The sequence below is a fragment of the Schistocerca gregaria genome, chromosome 10 (assembly GCF_023897955.1).
Source record: "Schistocerca gregaria isolate iqSchGreg1 chromosome 10, iqSchGreg1.2, whole genome shotgun sequence".
In the NCBI taxonomy this organism is placed as follows: Eukaryota; Metazoa; Arthropoda; class Insecta; order Orthoptera; family Acrididae; genus Schistocerca; species Schistocerca gregaria.
In genome coordinates, this window is record NC_064929.1 from 224,416,722 (window position 1) to 224,439,379 (window position 22,658).

Sequence of the window (22,658 nt, forward strand, 5' to 3'; positions counted from 1 at the left end):
AACATGACAAAAAAAATGAATGGATCTCTTCTGGATTTACATCTATCCTCTTACCATCCTGTGTAGGTTTGAGAAATTAGTTCTTAGTAAAATTTCTCATGTTTTGAGGAAATACATTAAATCCTGCTTCATTAACTTTCTTGGCTTTGTCCAGACAGCAGTATTTGGTTTACCTGTTTGAATGGTAACTATATTTACTCTGTAACTCAGTCATTCATGTAAAGTTATCCTAAAAATGACCTACAGAATACAATGGTAGTCACTGGAATAGAACTGATACTGCACTGGTTAGATGTTGTTTTCTAACAATTAGACCTGAAAGTAGCCTCTTACCAAAAGTAGTCAGAGGTAAATAATGGTTAGTATGATGCAACCAAATGAGGGACTGCGGATCCATTTCCAGTGAGCAATCTTAAAGGCTCTGCATTTACTCATTCTGCAGAACAACTTGTGCACCACATGCAAAGAGAGAGACCATCTTCGCATTAGTAAGAAGCATTTTCAACAATGTGCCTGTTGTCATTCTTTACTGTATTACTATCCAAACTGTTGACTGGACCCCCTATTATCATATGATCTTTTCCAAGAACCTTCCCTAAAGAGCATATATCACAGATGGCATCATTGAACCTTGTATGTAACTTTAAAATGCTACAGTATACTTTCTGCAGATTGTTAACTTGTTCTGACATTCAGGCGGGGAGGAAATAATAACTTGGCTAGAAGCTTCAAAGTTTTTAGGTGTCCATTTTGGTGAGAAATAAACTGGAAAAAACCAATTTTGGAACTTCTAAATCAACTTAGTTCTGCCACATTTCCACTTCACTTCAAATCATTGCAAATCTTGGTGAGAGACAAATCAGTAAGCTAACATTTTCTGTGTTTTCATTTAATATCATATAGAATAATGTTTGAGGATAACTCATCTTTGAGAAAGAAAGTGTTCATTACATTGCACAAAAAAGTCTGTGAGAATAATTAGTGATGCTCATCCACGATCATGTCCCAGACATCTGTTTGAGGAGTTACACATTTTTACTATTGCCTCATAGTATACTTATTCTCTCATGAAGTTTGTTGTAACTAATCCACTGCAGTAAAACAGGTGGAATGATGTACATAATTACAGTACCAGACAGAAAAATTTAATTGGTTACTCCACATTAAGATTGTCCCTAGTACAAGGAGTGTATAACTGTGCCTCCAAAAATTTTCTTCACTTATCCTCTTACATGAAATGTCCAACAGGCAGAAAAGTGAAATTTGAAATCAAACTGAAAAAGTGTCTTTGCATAATATGAATGTGTAACGAGAATGTAAACTGGCTTGTTCCACATCATAACAATTAATTTTACAAATAATCCATGGAACATGAAACTAAGTAATTCAGTGTCCAAAGAACTGAATCCATTGGAGACAGCTAGACTGAAGCTAACAGATTTGCAGAGTCCCCTAGATCTTTGCACTGATTTAGAAGGCTTGATGATAATCCAGGCGTCTGGATCAGACCTAATATTACAACAGCCGACTGCAGCTCTCGAAACTGCCAACTCTTCCTGCACTGCTGCCAAATCAGCATCTAGTTCCAAGATAAGCGGCTGTTTATCAAATTCTGTGTAGCAAAAGTGACAATCACTGCATTTACGTAAGTGACACTCTTCCATGACCTCTGAACATAACATGGCATTACCATGTGAGAAAAGCAAAAATAACGCAATTAACATACACAGAAATTCGCATACTTATGAGTATAGTATGACAAGGATGGAACTGGTAGTTCGTTGTGGCCATATGGTAGGAAACATCCGAAATTTCCTGAATTAATTTTGAGAAACCATGGAAAACTCAAATCAAGATGGCTGTATCAAGACTGGAGTCTCCATCGTCCTGTAACAGTTTGTACATTTGTTCATAATGACACTGATGGTATTTAGTTGGGATGATCACGAAAGATAACATGTAAGTGATTTTCGTGCAAAACTGTTTGAAAATTAGTATTATTTTGCGGCAAATCAGTTCAATAATTTAAGAGTAGTTTTCAAGCTTAAACATTATGCACACCACAATGAAAGTTATTTTACGAGAGAATATGAAAACTGTTCATTTAGATTTTAAGATCGTTTAATGTCACAGAAACGGTGGTTAGGTTAGTTCACAGCTACTGCACAATCGAGATAAAACGAAGTAATATGATGATATTCAACTAGTATTTTTGTGAATACTGGGGTTATACGAAACTAGTACCTGCAATTACAAAAAATTATTGATATTTTCGTATAACTACATGTTCAAACTTATCTATAGCTGTGGGATACAACGACGATGCGGCGTATTTTCTCACTAATAAATATTATCTACTAATTACAGATTAACTTAATACATTACAATAGCTGTTAACGCACTTAACTTCTGACAATACGAAACATTAAATAGTTACGTCTAAGCTACAATCACAGCTAACCAGAGAAAGCAATTCAATAATTAGAATCTTAGGCTACATTACAAACCTATATTTCGCCGCAAGTTCCATTCAAAAAAATTGTCGAATCTGTTGAGCTGAAAATTCTTGGAAACTACGAATAACCACAGTATAGAACGTCGAACACTTTCAATTCCAGCGCTCGGAATATTTCCTTCGTTCCTCGTCTCTCACTGGCTACCTAAAACTGTCCTCCCATTGGCTAAGGGAGCTGATGCATTGCCAACATATATGCTTGGAAAAAAGGAGTGGTTGACACGATCCTGATATGAACTGGAAAACTGGCATGTTGGATTTTATTTCTGCCATCAACTTTTGTGCTGTTAAAGAACTTAGATATGCACCAATTTGTCTACCGACCTATTACGATCGCTGTCGCGCCCAACAAATTATGCTGTATGTTGCGTTATCGTGGCAACCGTCCCACAAAAGTACATCTGCTGTCACTGTGAGTGGAATATTTTTGTGTTAAAATAAGGCTAAAGGCGGCCAACTGTTCCACATTCTGCGGGACCGTCCATCAATGGAACCTCTAATCCCGCACTGGAGGAATTAACAAAAAAAGGTCCCGCAAAACGCCTAACGTGTCCCGCATTTTTGTAATTTTCACATTCCATTAATCACATTAAGTAATTCAATCTGCCTGTTTCCTACGAGTGAAACAGAAGTAATTAGAGTCATAAACAACCTGAAAAACACTAAGACACAGGATGTTTACGGGAGCTCAAATATGCTGGTAAAACTGTCTTCTACCTTTATAGCTAAGCCACTTGCTAAATTATTCAACGAATCAATGGCAGAGGGGGTGTTTCCAGAAAGCCTGAAAATAGCAAGATTAATACCGCTATATAAAAAGGGTGATGTGAAAGAACCAGAAAACTACAGGCCTGTGAGTATTTTACCAATAATAGCAAAAATTTTTGAACGTATTCTGCACAACAGGTTGATGAAGTTCTTCACAACATACAAAATATTATCCAGAAGTCAACACGGTTACCAGAAAAACAAGTCCACCACTACTGCTACAAAGGAACTTATTGACTATGTGCTAGATGCTTTTGACAGGGAAGAAACTACAATAGGGATATTCTGTGACCTGTCCAAAGCATTTGACCTAGTAAATCATGAATTGCTTCTGCAGAAATTAGAATTCTATGGGATCAGAGGCACGGCACTTGACTTATTGAGTTCATATTTGACAAATAGATATCAGAAAGTGGAAATATCTGATGAAAAAGGAAATACATTTTACTCTGACACACAGAAAATTACACATGGTGTACCACAAGGAAGCGTGCTTGGGCCACTACTCTTTTTGATTTATGTAAATGATCTCCCCAGTGGCATCCAAAATAAGGCCATCCTCTATGCTGATGATACCAATATTGTGATAAAGGGTGCAAACTTAGAAGAATGTGCTCTAAACACTGAAGGGATTCTTTGTTATCTTGATACTTGGTTCTGCAACAACAGATTAGTACCAAATTACAAGAAAACTAATTTTATCTGTTTCAAAAATAACAGACCCAAACAAAATTTGATAGGATTAAAAATCAATGACAACAGTCTTGAACAAGTAACAAGTGCGAAATTTTTAGGTCTCTACATAGATGACAAACTGTCTTGGTCAGAGCACATCAATGCTGTATGTCATAAGCTTAACTCGGTTTGTTTTGCAATTAGGAAGCTAAGTGAAATTGTCAATATGGAAACTCTGATAAAATATTACTTTGCTCAATTCTATTCCATTATGTCCTATGGAATTGAGCTTTGGGGGAGTGCATCAAATATGAAAAAGATCCTTATTATCCAAAAAAGGCAATCCGCATAATGAGAAGACAAAAGTGGCGAGCCACTTGCAAACCAAAATTTAAAGAACTAAATATCCTAACGGTAGTAAATGTCTACATCTACAGAATTCTAATACTCACTAAAAAACACATTAATCTCTACCAAACGAACGAACAGGTACACCAATATGAAACCCGGAATTGCTGGAAACTAAGGGCAATTCAGCATCGGACCAGCCGATATGAGAAAGGGACTACATACATAGGAATGCGCCTCTATAACTGTCTACCAAATGTCATCACAAAAGCAGAGTGCATAAATGAATTTAAAAAAGGTATTAAACCAATACTGACAGAAAACCCATTCTATACTATACAGGAATACTTTGATTACAGCAAAAGTATGAATAAATAAGGTATGATAATAAATTTGTATAATTGTAGACTATCATGATTACTAACTTAGGTGATTTTAACATGTGTTATTATTAACTTTTTATAATATTGTTAATTTGAAGCTGTATAAGTAAACCCTTTTCATTCAATAAAGGGATATTTCGACTACAGCAAAAGTATGAATAAATAATGTATGATTATAAACTTGTATAATTGTAGACTATAATGATTATTAACCTATGGGATTTTAACATGTATCATTATCACTTTTTATAATAGTATCAATTTGAAGATGTATATGTGAAATTGTAATGTATTCTCAACTTCAATGTAAAACATGACAATGCCTATATGTAAAGATACAACATGTATCAAATGCATTACATCAAATGGCTGCTGAATAAATCAATCAATCAATCAATTTCCATACATCTTAGGAGGTATCGATCGACTTGTCAATACAGACACTCTGTTTGACTATATGCAATAGCATTCGTTGTCAAGAGTAAACGAAAGAGAAAGAAGTAGAGCATTAGAACCAGTACAGCTCCCTCGAAAAGTTGACCGACTAAACTGTTACGTGTGGGATATTCCGGTGAAATCACCTGGCTTTGCTTGGAACGGGAATGTGAGAGGGTGAATGATGACATTAGTGCCAGCAACCTAGTTGCGCGTGCCTCATACTAGGCAGTGGGTGGCAAATGAATTTCACGCAGATGTAACATGCGTTCTTGACAACAAATTACATAGGCCATCATGGAATACGGTACTTATTGGTAGAAAAGAAAATGAAATAGAATTAAGGGTTTTGTGATACAACACAGCATAAAAAATAACGAACACTGCTAAACCACTGAGGTTGGACCGATCTGCAAACATGACTTTCGGTGAAAAGGGATTGTTTGAGATTTAAATTAGTCCGCACGTTGACACGACATTGTTAACTTGTGTCTGTCTGTGTTGGCCAGTTTGATGAAGTTTCACTTAGAAATGCCGCCTACCTCGACAAAGCAAAGATGTAAATCCACGAAAGACTTGCAAAAAGAGTTAGTTTTTTTTTACAGAGCTGTTCAACATCTTCCTGAGTACGGTGCAGTACACTTCCGATGAGTAATATAAGCCTATCAAGAACTTGCAAGTGTTTGTAGACCTTCCACGCGATAAGTCACAATCATAGTTATAGATCAGTGAACTTCTAAATTAATTCAAAAAGTATTTGAAAAGAAGTTTCGCTGTGTCAAAACTAAGTGCTAGGCAACTGTAAAGATTTTGATTGCGCTGTATTCTTTAGACAGCCTGAAGACAGAACTTAATGATCTCCCATTTATCTGTGCGTGTACAGATACTTCAAACGATAAAGACGTGAAAATATTTCCAATGCAACTGAAGTACGTTCATCCTACAACTGGAATTAATGTCAAAATATTAGATATCCTTAATTTACATCGCGTAAGTGCAGTCATTATATATAATTCAGTAGACATTCTTGCAAAACTTCAGCTTCAAGAGAAAGTGACTGGACTTTGTGCTGACAAGACTTAGAGGACTTCGGAAGAGAGCTTGGTGTGAGGTGCTCGGCATAAATTGCATACAACGCTATACAAACATCATCAAGTTTGTTACTAGTGGATGTCGAATATATTGCTATGAAGATATATTCATTCTTTCATATATACACAGACATGACGAAGTTCTCACAGATTTTTACAAAGAGGCAGAGATATAGTACAAAAGAAATTTGGGACATAGTAAAACAATTGGTAAAACAAGATGGCTCACTTTTGCAGGAGTTGAGAGAATCTTGCAAATGTATGTACCATTGAAAGTTTACTTTTTATTGCAAGAAAAATGTTCAGCTGTACTACATGCATTCTTCTCTACTGAATGCTCAGAGCTGTAGCTAAAATTCGTATTAGTTCAAGCTGCATTATTTAACGATTCCATGAAAATGATTGAAGGAGACAAAAATTAGCTTAAGGGATGTTTCTCATTTGTTTATGGCTCTGAAAAATATATAGACAAACTACCTGGAAAACGATTATATTCCTCTGAGCATACAAAATAAGATACAAAAGCTTGTGGAGAGTGCACAAGTAAATAGAATTTATCCTATATTATATATATTTACTTCTATCCCATCTGCATCCAGTACCTACAGAAATATGTTCATCAGTACAGTGAATTCGAAACATATCGTTGGACTGAGCTAAAACAATGTCTAAAATGGGCTGACGTAGAGCACACTTACCAACAGCTAGTTAATGGTGCAGATGCCTACGACAGCAACAACAATAGCAGAAGATAACTTACACTACTGGCCATTAAAATTGCTACACCAAGAAGAAATGCAGATGATAAACGGGTATTCATTAGACAAATATATTATACGAGAACTGACATGTCATTATATTTTGATGCAATTTCGGTGCATAGATCCTGAGAAATCAGTACCCAGAACAACCACCGCTGGCCATAATAACAGCTTTGACACGCCTGGGCATTGACTCAAACAGAGCTTGGATGGCGTGTACAGATGCAGCTGCCCATGCAGCTTCAACACAATACCACAGTTCATCAAGAGTAGTTGACTTGCATATTGTGATGAGCCAGTTGATCGGCCATTGACCAGACGTTTTCAATTGGTGAGAGATCTGGAGAATGTGCTGGCCAGGGCACCAGTCGAACATTTTCTGCATCTAGAAAGGCCAGTACAGGACCTGCAACATGCGGTCATGCATTATCCACCTGAAATGTAGGCTTTCGCAGGGACTGAATTCAGGGTAGAGCCACGGGTCGTAAGACATCTGAAATGTAACGTTCACTGTTCAAAGAGCCGTCAATGTGAACAAGAGGTGACCGAGACGTGTAACCAATGGCACCCCATACCATCACGCCGGGTGATATGCCAGTATGGCGATGACGAATACATGCTTCCAATGTGCGTTCACCATGATGTCGCCAAACACGGATGCGGCCATTATGATGCTGTAAACAGAACCTGGATTCATACAAAAAAATTACTTTTGGGATTGGTGCACCCAGGTTCGTCACTGAGTACAACATCGCAGGCGTTTCTGTCTGTGATGCAGCGTCAAGGGTAACCGCAGCCATGGTCTCTGAGCTGATAGCTCATGCTGCTGCAAACGTCGTCGAACTGTACGTGCAAATGGTTGTTGCTTGCAAACGTCCCCATCTTTTGACTTAGGGATAGAGATGTGGCTGCACGATCCGTTACAGCCATGCACATAAGATGCCTATCATCTCGACTGCTAGTGATACGAGGCCGTTGGGATCCATGCACGGTGTTCCGAATTACCCTCCTGAACATATTCTACTAACAGTCATTGGATCTCGACCAACGCGAGCAGCAATGTCGCAATACGATAAACCACAATCACAATAGGCTACAATCCGACCTCTATCAAAGTCGGAAACGTGATGGTACGCATTTCTCCTCCTTACATGAGGCATCAGAACAACGTTTCACCAGGCAACGTCGGTCAACTGCTCTTTGTGTATGAGAAATTGGTTGGAAACTTTCCTTGTGTCAGTACGTTGTAGGTGTCGCCACCGGTGACAACCTTGTGTGAATGCTCTGAAAAGCTAACCATTTGCATATCACAGCATTTTCTTCCTGTCGGTTAAATTTCGTGTCTGTAACACGTCATCTTCGTGGTGTAGCAATTTTAATGGTCAGTAGTGTACTTGTGAAAGTTTGCTACATCTCACATTATGTGGACCACGATGTTATGAAGAGATGGGAAGAGATCTAGAACAGTACAGAGCAACGGTGGTTAAAGGTGTACGAAATCTTAACGAACGGCAAATACCACACATAAAATCTTGCCATCGCCCAGAGTCTACTCTGTTTACCAGGGATGAATGCACCTACCGAACGAGTATTTTCGTTGATGATGGCCGTGTGAAATAGGAAAAACCATCACTTAAATTTGAAACACTACATGCAGTCCCCATTGTAAAATTTAACATGGGAACTTGTGAAATTTTTTATGGAATTCTAAATCAAAATGCAGAATTAATGAAAGAATGTCACTCACACCACAAATATGAATTCAAAAGTAAATTAATACATTAATAACTTAAATTTCACTTCTAATTTCAGTGCAATGAAGACACTCAAATCACCTGTCGTCAGTCCCCACCCACATCCACAAAATGTCTCACACTGAGATTTCTTAAAGTTGGTCGCTTTAAGGTGGGATTCCTATGCAGCACCTGATGCACTGTACTGCTACAGATGGTGTTGACACGGGACTGTGTCCCTTGTTGCGTCAGTTCCATGCAACTGACGCTACACCCAGCCGGTCTGAGAGCAGTCTAGACACAGCCACAAAGGAGGACACGACAGTATGTCTGAGGGAAAAGTACTGTTCACGGTGGCAGAAGGTGAGAAACTGATAGAAATGGTTTCTAAATTTCCTTGTATCTACGATGTATCGTTACCAGTATACAAGGACCATACTGGGAAGGATAATGCTTGGAGAGAGATAGCGGAATTCGGGGAAAGAACAAGGAAAGTACTATATACCTTCTGTTTATTCATAATGTTTATTGCTTAGTTGTCAGGCAAATATGCATATTGTAATAATCAAGAATAAGTACCATCATCCCACATAATATTCAATTATTATTATTATAATAAAGTGTACACAATGTGAATATCAAAACCTCATGTATGCTATAAAAGTTCAATTTATTATAATGTGCATACAAATTTTTAAAGGTTATTCAGTAACACTAGGGAGTTCAAAGCCTACTGAGTTCTGTTAACGTGATCACTTTGCTACGGTGTTATCCTTGGACCTGCACGGCTGCTGAAGTATTCTGCAAATGAATCTCGCACAGAAAATCCACCAGCTTGCTAATGGTCCAAGATTTTCAGTAAGTAGTGGTTTACTTCTGTTTAACTCAAAATGAGGCTCGTTATTTTTCTCTAAGAATACATCTCTAAGTAAACTGTGTAAACAGCGAGCAACAATAATCAAATTATCAGTCATTTCTGGCTTCAGCCTGATTGGCAAATAAATTATGCAAAATACTTAGACTTAACAGAGTGAAGGTATTTTCAGAAATTCTACAAGTTCGTGAAAGATGGTAGTTAAAAATAGCTTTTTTTTTGTCAGTACTAGCAACTCGAAGAGAGAGAGGTTTCATCATGTTTGGATGTAATCAAAATACCTCGTCACCTACAAAAACATGTGGCACTACTATGTCCTAATCCAGCGGCTTAGTAGGCGAAGGAAACATCTTACCACTTGAAAACAGTTTCCTGATATTACTTTTATCAAAAATTCCACTGTCAGCTTCTTTCCCATATGACCTGACATCAATGAAAATGAATTTGTAGTTCGCGTTAACCACAGCAGAAAGGGCGGTAGAGAAAAAAATGTTTTGTAGTTTTTCTGAATGAGCCTGACTGTGCAGGGGAAAAAAATTCGCATATGTTTTCTGGCGATGGCACCAACATGGTTAGGAAATTGCCATTTTTCTTCTAGTTCCTTAAATTTTGATTTCAACTGGTCAGATGACATTGATGGCAAAAGGAATGGCAGTAACTTCTCACATAGAACTGGCAGCACACCTTCTATGATTTTACCAATGTAAGAAGGGGATATTCTGAATGTAAATGCTAGTGATCTGAATGTTTCCCCCTGTTGCCATAAACCTAAAAACAAAATAAAAATAAGATAGGTGTAACCTTAAAAATTACTATTATTTTGACATGTAACGAATATTAACATACATAATTATTTGACTGTATTGTGTTTTATAGTTGAAGACTGCAAAGAAAAGATGGAGGACTATAAAAGACACACATCAAAAAAGGTAGAGAAAAGGAAAAAGTACTGAAAGTTCTTCTTCCAGTAAAGGAAATGAATGACCACTGGCTGATATGTTAACATTTTTAAACAAAATGGATCACAATTTGCCTGTTTGTTATTTTATATTCTGTTTTACTTTATTATTGATACTGAATTAACTCTATTTTTGTAATGTATTTCACAGAAGTCCATCCAACATTGAGCAGATGAATTGCAAAGCCCACAATACGATGGTGAACTAACAGGGGTGTGCCAAACATCAGCAACCTTGTCAGAAAAAGAAATTTTTTCCAAAGATGGGAAAGACATTGCGTCATTCAGACCACACAGGGAAAAGTCACAACAAAATAAAAAAAACATGGAGTTGATGAATTCTCAGTTAGCTGCGAGAGAAGCTTGTGCTGTAGTAGTAGAAGCGATGGGCTCTTTCTTATGATTATTTGCTATTTATGAAATGATTATATGCATTTTTCTAAACAGAATGATATCAGTATCTCCTGTACTGTTATGAGCACATTTTAAAGTGACCCTTGAGCGGGAGTACCGGTTTTCAAAACATGTGTGAGTGCGCGGCCCACTTTACACACATGTAAAGAATAGCTGTCTTTACCTGAATAAGGTAAATATGTATAAGCAAAATATAGTTTAATCTTAGATTAATTAAACAACAGTAGAGAAAATTTATGCATGTGCTAAATCATTGTTTAATTATATAATAATAAAATAAACTTTCATTGTATCACCCTGTTGCATGCAACGTAAACAAGAAAAGAGTAACAGGCTTATATCAAGGAAAGGTCATTCACAAACAAATGCAAAGCTAATTAATGATCAAAAGAAAGATAATAGATGTCACAGTGATGCAATAGGCTATTTTATGTATTTGTTGTTGGACTTAATGGTAATGGTAAATACCACCCTTTGGCCTTGGGGAAGGTACTATTTACCTCAGATTCTGATGACAAGCAGAAAATCACAAATCTCAAGTTAGTGAGGAAAACAGAATTTGTACTGATTTATCAACAAGGGAGACTGCAAACTAGTTTGTAGAGGACTACCCACCACATCATAAACAGACATCAGTAAGCACGCTGAACACATCGGCAGGGAGTTATTAGAAATTTAGATACCAAATTAACAGAGTTATGACTGAAGGACGCTATTCAATCTACAATTAGTCACCTGTGTATGCAGAATGATGAAGAGAATAAGTTATTTAGAAATGATGAGCTATATATCCTGCCAAACGTGTCTGGTCACATTTGCATCGCAGTTCTGTTGGAATTGTGTGAACAAAATATCTCGTGTGAAACGGCAGCAAAATGCATCATATGGAAAATAACAGACCTCTCTGGTGCTATTGTACGCTCTGAATTTTGCATATGTAATTAAATGTTCCTTGGTTGTTGTGTTCAATATATTTTACTGGGAAGTGCAAATATAGTTACTGGCACTAAATGTGTTTTACTCGCTATTACGTATTCACCTGTGTCGACTCTAACAGGTTATGGGCCCAGCGATGCATCTGGAATATATACATAATATAATAGTGATATAGTATTGGAAAAGTTCCAAGTAGTACACTTGCATGAAGTGCGAGCTATCCTTATAAGATGGACGCAACTCTATTGTATTATTCTTTGATATTATTATTCTCATCAAGAAAGATAAAAGTTACTGTTAAAATGAGCGTGGCACAAATTTCGCAACGTGGAAATTTGCAGTAGAAGCGTATTTACGTTTAGTTGATCTATGGGATGTGGTGAATGGGACAATGAAATCTACAGATCAGAATTATTCAAGTAAGGATAGGAAAGTAAAATCGAAGTTGATATTACTAGTTGAACCAGTGAATTATGTTCGCGTTGAAAAAGCTGCAATGACGAAGGAAGTCTGGGACAAATTACAAAGTGCATTTGAGGATGGAGGTCTTACAAGGAAAATAGGATTATTACGTGATTTATTTACCACTCAGCTGGACAAATGCAAGAGTGTAGACGAATATGTCAATAAAATAGTAGCCACATCGAACTGACTGAGAAACATTGGGTTTGAGATCGCTGACAAATGGATAGGGCACTTCTGTTGGCAGGACTGCCCAGAAGGTATGCGCCTCTGATTATGGGGCTGGAAAGCTCAGGTATACCCTTCACGGGTGGCAGTGTTAAAGTGAAAATCCTACAGGATGTAAAGGCTACTTCAAGCTGTCATGTATTGGAGAAAGAATCTGCATCTGCTATTCTATATGGAAGATGGACAACTTATTAGGAAACAGGCATTCAAATACTGGCAGGAAACATGGACGCAAAGCTCACTACACAAATGAGGTGACTATGAACAAATAGAAATAGTACATTAAAGCCAGTTTCATGAAACTTTTTTAGTAGACTTTCTCGGGATAGTATCTTAAAGTATCTTCAGTATCTCTGTGGCACTCACATGGATAAAACAGCCCTGTGACCATTCATACCCTTCTTCTCTGTATACATTCAACATCCCCTGTTAGCCCTGTTCAGTACACATCCCAGGCACTTGAGTGATAGTCTAGAACTGGTCACAAGAGTGATTTGTAAGTATTCTCCTTTGTACACTGATTGCACTTACCCAGTATTCTACCAACAAACCGAAGTCTAGAACTTGCTTTACCGATGACTGAGCCCGTGTAATTACTCAATTTCGTATTCCTACAATGAGTGACACCCAGGTATCTGTGTGAGTTGGCCGACACAATCAGAGACTCATTGATATTATAGTCACAGGATACTGAGTTTTTTAGTTTCTTGAAGTACACAGGATTACATTTCGGAACATTTAAGGTATGTTGCCAATATTTACCCCACTTTGAAATCTAATGCAGCTTCTTTCAGATGGTGCTTCATTAGATAGTTGCATCGGCTGAAAATATCTGAGGTTCCTAATCATATTAATATGATGACTGTAATGACACTACTCAGGGAGATATGAACCATATGTTATGTCAATGCAGAAAATATACTGAGGTGAGGAACAAGTTTCTAGCATTTCATATCAAGAGTCAAATCCTGCAACCAATGTCAGTCAAGTCTTTGCTCAGCAGTAAAGCCTGAAAGAAGATAATTGTGTTTACATGTAATGGACAGATAAAGATATAAAGTTTAATTGTAAACTATGAAGGATAGGAAAAGCCAACCTACACGAAAGAAAGTGATATTTCGAAAAATGATTGCATATCGAAGTCGATGGGTCAAAACGATACATATCGAAAGTGCCATCGTAGATCGATCATGCACTCCAGTGGCGGGCGTTGTGATCATGTATTTGTGATTGCCATTTTTATCTGTTTTCCCGTTGTTCCCATAGTTTCTCTAAATTACATACCTCTGTGAAGTATTTGTGAGTTGCTAGGGAAACCTGGGCGATTCATGTCTTTAGTGAGTGGGTTGTCTGGTGTTGCTGTCTTTCTTCAGCGCATTCTCTCACAATCTAATTCCATGTTTATCCAGCATAGAAAATTGTTTGAATTTGTGTCGTAAATATGGAGTGCTACCAGATAAGCAAAGAAGAGACTGTGTAGACTGTGGTGGCTTCGAAGTGTGTAAAACTTCGCAAGAACCATGTTTAGATGACTGTTGTCAACACTTTAAAAAAATGTGAACTCGAACCTGATCACACTCAGTACTAGCAAACAATGATTTGTTTAATCTCTTAAGACAAAAAACTATACTGTATTAAAGAACCCACTGAATGAGGGACTGCTAATTTCAGCAACCTCTCTCCCCCTGTAATATTTAAAGCCAGCCAAAACTGAAAACTGTTTGCCATCCCACACTATTCACTAGACAAGATGTTTCAGCTTTGGAAAGGCTTAAGAAAATTTTATATAGGCTTCATAGATGTTTGTAAGTATTATTTAATTGTATCACATACCAGTCGTTTAGTTGCCTTCATGTCTAAAATAAATAACCCAGAACTTAATGTAATACCTAAGCTGAAACATATTCCCTTCAAATCAAGGCTCTGAAATAGGCACTTTACTTTGCAAATTTTTCACATCACAGTAGTTCTAAAATGTACTTACGTGAAAAAGATTCTGAAGGACCCCTCAGCCTCCACCTAATTTTGACCTTTTATCTTTTGTATCTTTTGCTGCAACCCATAGATAACTTATTATATCGACGAACACCTCGACTCATTACTCTTAATATCCTAAACATTGGAACTTCTTCCACTAAATCGCCACTACTAGTAGTTTCGGTTCCACAGGCCTGTCCATTGTTCAGCTGTGAATTTAATGACTCAGGAATCACACTACTATCTGCACTACTATCTTGTAACCAATTAGCCTCACGACTACATGGAGTTGAAGTTACATCTACCTGCTGAATACAGCCTGGCTCACACATGGATCGCTTCACTCTATCATATCACTAACGTCTGACAGAGAAGCCAATATTGACTTTAACTTACTTACTATCCAAGTCCGTGTGATGCTGATTTTGTAATCCGCAGACTTACTTACAAGGGAATGGTCAGACTTGTCATGTCGAAATCTGTGTTGCTTTTTTTACCACTCTGAGTTAACATTGCAAGAAGTCTGTATGCAGAATTTTAGCTGCTGACATGACCTGGAAGTCTGTAAACAATTTTATGAAGTAAGACATTATTGTCACATGGTTTCCGCGCTTATAACTGCCTCTTGTACCACCCTGACCTCTCTCGCTACGTTATACCAACGCCATCTAGGGACAAGGTGGCGTTAGCTACGCGCCGCTCTCTTGCCATAGCAGTGAGAGAGCCGATTCCCCCAGTGAAAGCGATCGTATGATAATTAAACAATCGTTGACAAATATGGCTGATATGTTATCTACAACATTCTTTCCAAATAGCTATGAAATAGACACAAATAAATATACGTTTTATAACACATCCAAATTTTATTTCTTGTAATTACAGCAAAAATGCTAAATAATGATACAATGTTCAAAACATAGGTTTTTTGTGCACCAAGAACATAAAAGAAAAGACGACATATGACTGCCCTACGAATCACAGACGTTGTTAGATGTCCGTAGACAAAACTGGGCTGGTGTTACGAATGAATCAGTCCTAGTATTAGTGTATTTCGAGGAGTGCCACGCATATTTAGTCAAATTCTGTATCCGTGGGGAGGAAAATTGATAATGTGCTACTGATTGCAGCTTGAGAATATTTTCACGTTGATAGACAGGAAATTACAGTGATTATGCACATAATAATTTTCTCTGTTAGTTTTCTGTAAAATGCCTTCCATTGACAGAAAAATTCTCTGACTAAAAGTTGAATTACGTTCGTCGTGCCAGGTGGAATCTGAAGTATCTCTACTTATTTGTCAGTGTGGGCTCGAAATACAGCTTTTAATGAATCAGACCTTTTATGACCTGACCACGAATCTAGAAGGAGATTTGTTTCCACAGAACGGAAGAAAGGCATGACGCATTAAAAGTGTAACGTTTTCATTTCCCATTTTTCCAGACTTCGATGCGTCTACCACAAGATTGTTTGCGTAGAACATTGTTATTTTGACATGTGGTCCAAATGTCCAGGTGGTTCTTGAAGACACACATATAGTTTAGGCAGCAATGAACCATCCAGACTAATTATGGGCACTATAGTGTATGAATGGATGAGTGCACTCATTTCGATTTGTGTCACTTTATTTTCCGACCTGTTTGTCGATACAAATTTTGTTATTTTTCATGCCACAATTTTACGTGATCTTCTGGAGCGACTAATCCAACTTTGAGAAGCTGTAAATTCTTTAGCGCCTATCGCAATGGCAATCTTTATCGCCCAATCACGCAAAGTTGTATCGCTGACACTAAATGACTGTTGTCTGGCATCGGTAAATTGCTCAAAAAGTCGCGCATTTATCTCCTTCGCAATTTCCAGTCGACTTCCTTTTTCCATCTATACAATTCACGTTCAGTACGCACAATGCGATACTTATTTTGAACAGTACTGACACGTAGGCGTTTCTTACCACTTTCGTTCAACGAATACGTCGCCGCTTTTTCTTTGTCTGATAAGGTAATTGCAGTTGCTGGTGTTACTTTCAGAAATAATTCATGATGGTACGTGGCTCTATCACTCGAAGAGTCTTCATGAGAGCAACTTTCGTCGGTGTCTTCGCCATCTGTAGATTCACAGTCTGCAATATCGAGTGTTTCAGTTGTTTCTAGCCACATGTCTGCGCCATTTACATGCTCGTCTAGAAGTTTAACAACCATGTCGCACAACACATAGTCTTCACGCGTGTTTTCTGTTGATTGCTTCATTTGGTGTCTGTGGTATATCTGCATGGCAAGCAGCAAAACATTTACAGGGTTCGCCATCACCTGTGAGGGGAGCTCGAATGTTCACCGTAAAGTGGCTTGCGGAGTATAGATGAACATGTACAGAACATCTCTCACATCTCTAACCAGTTTCGAACTACGCACCAGAAACTAAAAGGACGTGCATGCCACAGAAACGAATATTCGTTTCCCCTTTCCACCAAAACCGTGCAGCGATATTCCTCTTTAGTGAACGCCGCTATAAGAACCATGTGCACAACGCTCGCGACTCGCCATTTCCAGGGGTGGCCAGCCGTCACTGAAAGCGCCAAGCAGGAAACAGTCATTTTAGTGATTTTTTTTTAGATGACTTCCAGTTCATGTCAGCAGCTACAATTTTGCATATGGACCTTTTGCACAGTTAAATAACAGTGCTAAAATAAGCAATACATGTTTTGGCATGACAAGTCTGACCATTCCCTTGTTAGACTGTCAAGGTCCTTACTCAAACCATTAATATCCAATCCTACTGACATTTGCTGAGTCTCTTTCAACTCTTCCATTTCCTCAGGAAGTGCTGACATTTCTTAATCCTTTTTGCATCAAATGTAATACCTCATTCCTTACTTCTTCGCGCCACTCATTAACATCCCTTATCAAATCGACTAAACTCTTATTTGTACTTTTCGTATTTTCCTTAAGTTCTTTCATTTCTTCTCCAAACTTCCTCTGTCCAGCTAGAAGTTGCTCCGAAAAGTCTTATAATTTTCCATCCATTTTTGTATACTTAAATAACCAAACTATGTCAACAGTTATCCTTCCAAGATCTTCAACACTCTCTACACCACAGTTCCTGTGTATATAACAACATGTCCTAAAAGTCTTATAGTTCCTCCGAAAACGCAACACTGATCACTACCACCAAAGAAAAAAAAACTTAATAAAAGAAAAAGTACTCCAATTTTAGGCTTTACTGCCTCCTCCAGCTCGATGTTGTGTCTGTATCTACATCTCGGCTGAAGCAAGGTCTGGTCTGCGGTGTCGGCTCAGCTGTACCGACTATACCGCTACTGCAGTGCCTCAGCTGAAGCGGTGTCTCGCTGAAGAGATGTCTGCACTGCAGCGTTGCTTCAGCAGCAGCGAAGTCTGGATTAGGTTTCCGCTCGGCTCGGCTGAATCTGATTAGCAAAACTGTACACAACTTAATCCGTCTCCTAGCAGCGGAAACCTCCTCAAAATAACCTTTAACAATACAACGACGTGCGACGAACAAACTTCCGTCATCCAGCACCCTCTCTCACTATGTCTTGCTATTCAGGATGGCCTCAGACTAGGCACATCCTGCGCCAAGGTCGCCACAGACTGTAACGCGCCGACTGGCAATACCCAAGATCGAACTTACAACGACAATGGATCGTACTGCACCAACGTTGCTATGCCGTTAATGCATGGCTTCCTGCCACGCAAAATACTTGGGCGAATCAATCGACCACTACAGCTTTAATTAGGTACAGTTTTTAATTTCACAGTCGATGTTATGACAGCGGATCGCTATCTTATTTTAGAAGATTCCAGTCGTAGTGGAGCGCCTGGTGACTACTCAAAGTCTAGCTCATACCATAATCGCACTCTTAAGGAACAAATTGAAGACAGATGAACCTTAGTATAATTGCTACTGCGGCAACCTCAACCACTGACTATGCAACCGGCTCGAATATCGAATAATGAAAGACAGCACCCTTACTTTACACAACGTCGTGATCGAACAATGACACGATTCCACTACGAATAGACCATCCAAACATTCTAATGACAATGATCACGAATATCAAGCAGTAATTGCGAGATAGGCCGATTTAGATAAGAAGTCTAGTTATCTAAACTACTGGTCAAATCAAAGCAACAAATTTCTTTAAATATAGTACCTATTTATATCATGTCGACATAAATGTCATATTTAGTTTGCAGTTGTTCTCCCACACAACGAAATTCTCACAACGCAGTACATTATCTCTGGAAAAGACTGGTAACTTTTTAATTACTTACAAAATTACTATTCCATATATCGTTGTGTTATGACCAGTTTGTACTGAGACGTTTTTACCGATATGTATATGGATTAAAATAGTTTATGCTACCACTAAATCTCTTTCCGCCCAGCGTTGCAATGTAAATAACACGATTTCACGTACTCCACCGATTTACCAATCTTTGTTTTAGGTATAATCGATGACTGTTCCGTATTGAATTACAACTTCAATTTTACTTGCATTAACTGAGGACACTCTTTCCATATATGAAATCATTTTAACTGTTTAGAATATGTACCTTCTATATATTTATCGTGGATCCACTCAATCAATGAACTTTTGATGAGGTAACCTTACAAATACCAGCTTATACTTGTGTCCTGCAAAGCAGTATTAAGATCTCTGAATTTCACCTTTTGCTTTTCTCATAAAATATACATACCCACACCAGATACTAATTGAGTACACATAATGTTTTTTTAACCCAAGAAAACTTGAGTTTATTGTCTCTAGGTATTTCAATACACTTTTATTCATGTAAGTGTGCTAGGGCCATCAAAACACGGAAATTCAGCTATAAACAAAATTCAACAAACACCCTAAGAGCCACCGCCATTTTAAAACTAACCTGAAGTAACAATTTAAAACAATTCTGAACCTCTTCAGGCGTTGACAATACGCGACCCGTAAGTTCCCTACTTGAATTCGGCCACTCGGCACTTTGGCTAATCAAGTTTTTGTTTAGCTGCGTGCTGCTTGTAAAATGGTTCCTTTATATTCTCGTCGCTTATCCGCTCAACTGCTGGTGCACTCTATCACAATATTGTGAAACAGTTCGTATTTATTCGAGATAATTCTCGATCCACTGTAAGATAGGGGTATTTAAACAACAACTAGAACATGTGTTTGAGGCTTTCCCTTATCGATACACACATCAACCACTACCAAAGCACTTCAACAAACCGGCTACCAACCCAGTTACATCTGGGCGCCCCATGACCACTAATCGTACAACACGGACAGGAAATCGGTTTGTGGGTGTTGGAGAAAACAATTCCTTTATTCCCACATATATTTAGCAATAACTTCACACTACACACAAGAATGAATTGTGTAGACATGAACAGCATGGAATAACTAACTAAAGCTAAGACAAAGAATAACTATATCACAACACGTAAATTAACACTTCTCGGAATGTTTATGAAGCACTGTACACATCTAGGGAACGATTGTCAGAAATAGGTCACTACAGGTTCCACTGATTCCAAAAACTGAGCACCTACAAATCCACTTCTCTCCCTAACCAGGCTTAAGCTGAATTTACCACTGCAAACTTTACGACCGGAACTGTCCACAAGACGATAATCAATTGATAGCTCGTGCACCTAAATTCGCCAAAACCAGTGCATCACCAGAGACTATTCAGAAACCCCACAAAATCTCTGTATATTGCGTTGCTCAGCATTGGGAGGAAACAACCGTCACAGCCACGTATATGAGCAGGGGCCTAACAGAATAAATAGCCACACTGCCTCTGCGAACTGTACCCAAATTAAAATACTGTTACTACCAATCAAGTTTCCTTTCCCTCTCCCAAGCCTTAACCGCCAGCTCCGGTTCCTCACTACACCATGCAGTGGGTCGCTCTACTATCAGACCTAGATGCACACCGATATGTCCACTTAGTCGGTGAGAGATCTACATTGGAACTAACTAACTCTTTATGTCATACCATAGGAACCATTTAAAATTAACAAACAGGCAGGGCCAACTTTTGACAATTAATTAATTATTCGTTGCTGCTGTCGGTTCTCTACGACAGCGGCCAGCTGCTGCGCATTGCTCAGGCAGCATCTCTGTACCCGGCGATGGCGAGTTGTTGCATCGCTGAAGTCGCGAGCGCTCACCACCTGTTTTTTTCGTCGACGCTCTCGTATCATCTACAACACATTTTTTTCTTAATACATCATACTTGTTTATTTACAGAAACCACCATGTGTTATTATTAAGTTATCAGGTAGGATGCTCAGCACTAGTAAGGGCGAGCGTAACTCGTGTGTTTTGACACAACACAGGCCGTCCGTCTCACCCTCTCTGTATGCAGACGACTTCTGCATTTCGTTCTGCTCCACCAGCGCTAGTGTTGCTGAGCGGCTCCTACAGGGAGCCATTCACAAGGCAGAGTCATGGTCTCTGGCCTATGGCTTCCAGTTTTTGGCTGCTAAGTCGTGTGTTATGCACTTCTGTTGGCATCGTGCCGTTCATCAGGAACCAGAACTTTACCTTCATGACGATCCACTCTCTGTAGTGGAGACACATCGATTCTTAGAACTGATTTTCGACTCCTGATTGACTTGGCTACCCCACCTTCGTCAGCTTAAGCGGAAGCGCCGGCAGAACCTCAATGCCCTCCGCTGCCTGAGCAACATCAACTGGGGTACAAATTGTTCTACTCTGCTGCAGCTCTACAAAGCCCTTGTTCAATCCCGCCTTGACTATGGGAGTCTGATTTATGGTACAGCAGCGCCCTCAGCATTGCATGTGCTCGACCAAGTGTACCCCTGTGGCATATGTCTAGCGACGGGAGCTTTTAGAACCAGTCTGGTGACCATTTTCCTGGTGGAGGTTGGAGACCTTCCATTGCAGATCCAACGTGCACAACTGCTCGCCGTTTACGTTGCACACATTCGTAATCCTCCTTAGTATGTGAATTACCATCTCCTTTTTCCACCCATGACAGTTCCTCTCCTGCATCGGTGGCCCAGGACAGGGCTAGCAATTGTGGTTCATGTGTGATCCCTTCTGTCTGAACTGGAGTCCTTCCCTTTACCACCTCCCATCCAGGTCTGTCCGCATACACCTCAATGGTGTACCCCTAGGCCATAGTTTCGTCTGGACCTTTCGCATGACCCTAAGGACTCAGTTACTCCTGCCGCTCTCTGCTGTCACTTCCGCACGATTCTTGACATGTTCCGGGACTCTGAAGTGGTTTACACCGACGGCTCGATAGCTGATGGTCATGTTGGGTTCACCTACGTCCACAGAGGCCATTTTGAACAACATGCCTTGCCCAATGACTGCAGTGTCTTCACTGCAGAGCTGGTGGCCAACTCTTGCGCACTTCAGTTTATCCGTTCATGCCCCGGGGAATCGTTTCTCTGTGTACTAACACCTAGATCAGCCCACAAGCTATCGACCAGTGCTACCCTCACCATCCTTTGGTAGCGTCCATCCATTAGTCCATCTATGCCCTGGGCTCGTCGCATTGTTCAGTGGTATTTGTGTGGACCCCAGGACACGTCGGCATCCCAGGTAACGTACTTGCTGATAGGCTGGCCAAACAGGGTACGCAGAATCTGCTTCTGGAGAAGGGGATCTCTGAACCTGACCTGCATTATGACTTATGCCACAGGGTTTTTCAGCTTTGGGAGACGCAATGACCTAACAGTACACACAACAAACTGTGTGTCATTAAGGAGACTACGAATGTGTGGAGGTCTTCCACCTGGGCCTCTCGCAGGGAATTAGTTGTCCTCTGCTGGCTCTGCATTGGCCACTCTTGGGCTACCCACAGTACCTCCTGTGCCGCGAAGACCCATCTGAGTGACGGTGCCCTGCCCGGTTGACAGTGTCCCATATTCTGGTGCATTGTCCCACTTTGGCTGCCCAGTGACGAAATGTTGGGTTACCAGACTCGTTGCTGCTAATTTTATCTGACAACACCTCATCGGCTAATATAGTTTTACGTTTTATTCGTGAGGGTGGGTTTTATCATTTGATCTAAGTTTTAACACGTGTCCTTTGTCCCTGTATGTCCTCCAACCTAG

General features: G+C 39.3%; 1 long non-coding RNA gene across 1 annotated transcript in view; it reads right to left on the bottom strand.

Moving 5' to 3' along the window:
* LOC126293611 (uncharacterized) overlaps positions 1 to 2,681 on the bottom strand; it is a 52,120-nt gene extending 49,439 nt beyond the window's left edge. The window contains exon 1 of the long non-coding RNA XR_007552319.1: positions 2,508 to 2,681. This is a non-coding gene — a long non-coding RNA (uncharacterized LOC126293611). The remainder of the gene's footprint in view (positions 1 to 2,507) is intronic.
* Between the last annotated feature and the right edge of the window lie 19,977 nt (positions 2,682 to 22,658).